Source organism: Hypomesus transpacificus, unplaced genomic scaffold (assembly GCF_021917145.1).
Source record: "Hypomesus transpacificus isolate Combined female unplaced genomic scaffold, fHypTra1 scaffold_276, whole genome shotgun sequence".
NCBI classification, from domain to species: Eukaryota; Metazoa; Chordata; class Actinopteri; order Osmeriformes; family Osmeridae; genus Hypomesus; species Hypomesus transpacificus.
This window is the reverse complement of record NW_025813803.1, coordinates 125,767-130,000: the sequence shown is the minus strand read 5'-3', so window position 1 is coordinate 130,000 and position 4,234 is coordinate 125,767.

Genomic DNA, 4,234 nt, shown 5'->3' with positions numbered 1-4,234 from the left:
TATTTTAACCCCTTTCCCTTCCCATATAAAATCACACACCACCTTGTTTAAAGCATTCATAACCCAATCTGGCATATCAAGGACAGTCATCACATAGACACACACTGACAATAGTAAACTGTTTACAATAATCACTTTCCCTTTCAGTTTCAGTTTTCTCCCCCTCCACGATGCACATACAGTTCTTATTTTGTTGATCACCCCTGTCCATGTCACATCTCTTGCCTCCTTACTGGCCACCCCCAAGTGCACTCCCAACACCTTGATGTATCTCTCCTCCACCCTTAACCCCACCTCCTCCCTCTCAACCTCTCCTACATACATCATTTCAGATTTGTCCTTATTCATCTTTGCCCCTGACGCCTGTCCATATTGCTCCACCAGCTCCAAAACCCTCCTCACACTCCCACCATCCCTCACTGTGAATGTAGTATCATCTGCATACTGATTGATGACACAGACCCCACCATATGGCAGCCCAATCCCTGTCACCCCTTGATCCCTCTTAATCAATGTGGCCAGTGGCTCTGCACAAATGGCATACAATAGTGCAGATAAAGGACATCCCTGCCTCACAGACCTCCCTACCTCAAAACTATCGGTCAACACTCCGTTCACCTTTACACAGCTCCTAGCACTCCCATATAACCTCCTCACCCAACCCACCATTCTTTCTCCAAACCCAACCTTCCCCAATACCCTATACAAAAACTCATGCTCTACTCTATCAAATGCCTTATTCCAGTCTATCCCTATCACCACCCCCCCTTTCCCATCCCTTTTCAGGTGTTCTATTACATCCCTCACTGTCCCTATCGTATCCGCTATGTCCCTACCTGGCACACTGTAACTCTGAGTTGGCTGCACTATCTCCCCTATGACTCTCTTCATCCTATTTGCTAACAATTTGGTCAGTATTTCGTAATCTACATTCAACAAACTACGTGGCCTATAATTTCCCAAATCTAATTTACTTCCCTTCTTGTATAATATAGTGATGACCCCCTCCACCATTCTACTCTGCACTATCCCTGTTCTCTCCATCCCTCTAAACACTTCCACTAAAACTGGTGCTACCTCGTTTTTATACACTTTATAAAACTCTATCCCTATCCCATCACTGCCCGGGCTCTTCCCACTGTTCAGTCCCCCTATCGCTTCTAACACCTCTGCCACATTAATTTCTCTGTCACACCACCCCCTATCCATCTCCCCTAACTCACTTTCCACACTATCTAACACCTCCTCCATGCTACCCTTATCCACTCCTCCGCTCTGATACAATTCCCCATAAAACTCCTGCACCCTCTCCAGTATCTCCACGTAGTCATTCGTTGTCACCCCCTCCTTATTATTGATTTCATGTATGTATGTCCTACCCTGCTTTCTCTTCTCCAGCCCTTAGAAATATCCGGTACACTTCTCCCCCTCCAGAGCATATACCGCCTTACTCCTCAAAATTGCCCCTCTACATTTTTCCCTCTCAAACCTGTCTAAATCCATTTTTGCCTCTAAATAACTCTCCATACTATACCCCTCCTCATCCTCGGCCCTGTTTAACTCCACCCTCAGCCTTTCCCTCAAACCCTGTTCTTCCTTCACCCTCCTTCTTTTCCTTTTCCTACTATACCGGATACTGATTGATTTAATCATATCCTTCACCACCTCCCATCTCTCCCCTACACTCTCATCCACCCTATCAACCTCCCTATACTCTTCAACCCTCTCCGTTTCCGTACCTAATAACTCCCTAATCTGCTGCTCATACTCTTCCTCCTCAATATACCCTGCATTCAATATCCACAATCCTCCTCCTACCTCCTCTTGCCCTACCTTAAATCTAAACCTAACTGCATCATGATCACTAAAGCTATTTCCCTGGTGTCTTATACTATCCACATATCCTACCATTTCCCCCTGTACTAAAACTAAATCTATCCTACTCTGTTTCAAAACACCTTCCCTCATCTGCCTCCTTGTGAACTCCCTCAGGTCCGGATGCTCATTTCTCCATACATCAATTAATCCTTTGTCCCTTATCATATCCAGCAAAATACTCCTTGACATTTCCCATCTAAATTCTACCCCCTTCCCTACATCTAATCTACTCCCATCCAAGTACTAACCAGGCCCGACCCTGCTTAGCTTCCGAGATCGGACGAGATCGGGCGTTGCCAGGCTGGTTTGGCCGTACGAAATACGATGACAACCATGGGCTACTTATCCCTATCCAGATGTGGTATTTGACAATGCAAGGCTCTCTCTCTCTCTGCAAAATGAAAACAGTTTCCAGCCCCTTTCATGAATGGATGAACATGAACTTAACCTGTTTTGAGTGCGCCCGCGGGCCCGAAACACTGCCCCCTCCTCCCCCAGTTATTACTTATTAAAAATCATAAATAATTTGTTTCGACTAGTACACATGTTATACATCGTTGGAAAGCTACGATTCTTGTGCTTCCATTGAAATAAACCAATTCAAGCTCAACTTATAACAGAAAGTAGCGTCAACGTCTTTGTCCGGTGACCGTTCATTCAACAATGCCAGAGAAAAAAGTTGTACTTACCTTCGATTACTTAGGAATGTCCAGGTATGCACACAACTCATCAAAACCTCATCTGCTTACATTCCCAATGGTCCAAAGTATCAAACCATGTCGAGTAGTTGTCCAAACAAAGAATTATATCCACACATAGCCACGATCTTGTTGCTTCATTGTTACTTCGTAAAAAAAACGAATTCTGTCTCTCAACGTACTTTAGCTCATAGATGAGATCTGGGTCAAGTAGAAACACGGGGATAATCTTAAAATGGCCGCTACACTCTGACCTGTTGATAGACACCTTGGTTTAGCCAATAGGAGCTTCCATGCCCCGGTGACAGTCCTCTAAAGCCAACTAGGTCTGTGCGTCCAGCCCGCCCCCCGCCCACCCCCCCCCCCGCCCACCCCCCCCCGCCCCCTCTACACGATTTTTTCTAACTGGCTTGGATTGACTCTGAAAAGAGCTAATTATCCTTGTATCTTAGCGCTAGCTGTAAATGGCGATACCCCATATGCCAGGTTTTGTGGAGCCTTCAAAATAAAAGTCGATTGCGCAATATGTCAGTGTTCTTTGTGTGCCAATCCTGGGAATCAGATAAATCCCTCCAATGTGTTCATGCTTCAGTTTTTGTGTTTCAGTAATACTAATGAGGGATTTAGCTGTTATATATGATAGTTCTAAGGACCACCTTTCATTAGAGATAACAATTATACCTTTTTATCCTAAGAATTTGACCTTGGTTAGAAGGGTCATTCTGGAGTCTCCAAAAGGCCCTTTTAGAAAACGCCTGGATGTACTCTTATAAAAACATGTGTCAAATATGAATATATTGTGGTATTATGTTTGACTTTTGATCTGAATTGGGTAAGGCTTAAACCTGTGGTCCAATTCTGTCTTCCAGCTAATACCTACCACCTCTAGGCTTCTTCAGGCCTCTGTTTTCAAAACAAAATCTAGGCGGAAATAGAAACTTTCACTTTCCTTGTGTTCAAGCTTCTATTACTCAACACCAGTAGGACTGACAGGGGTCCTGACAACAAGGAACATAACTTCAGAGTGTCAGCTTTCAAAATAGTCCATTTACATGCATGTACTCCAAATGGTTCAAGAACAGCTTTCAATTTACTTTGGGCATGCTGTTTAGGCGTTTTTAGGCACATTTAACAGTCTCCAGAACAGGTTAAAACATACAGAAAGTTAAAAATAAACTACATTGGGAGCCATGAGAGCACCTTCAATTGTATTTTTAAGTACTGCAGTCAAAATAATCCTGCAACATTTTACACAGCTCACCTCAAGGACATGTAACAGGGCTTCGCTCGCATCTTTTAGCCTCTTTGGGGGAGCAGAGCTGGAGGGGAACAATGATGGCAGCACATGTAGGATCTCAAGAGCCTGTTCAGCTGTATAGGAATGTATATTCACAGCCATTACTGTCAATGGTCAAATCTGAAGATATGTAATACATAGAAAGGTAAAAAAAAAAAAAGGACGACAAGACATAGCACAATTGCTTTTCAGAAAAAGGTCTGAAAGGTCCACACTAAACCCTAATCACCAATAAAACCTGAACAATATTGCTTACCTCTGTCCATTCCCATTGGGGGTTTCAGCATCTTTTTCCATACACCAAAAAACTGCACTTTCTGGCAAAATTCATGCCATCTTCCCTTCAGTTCACCAATGAAGT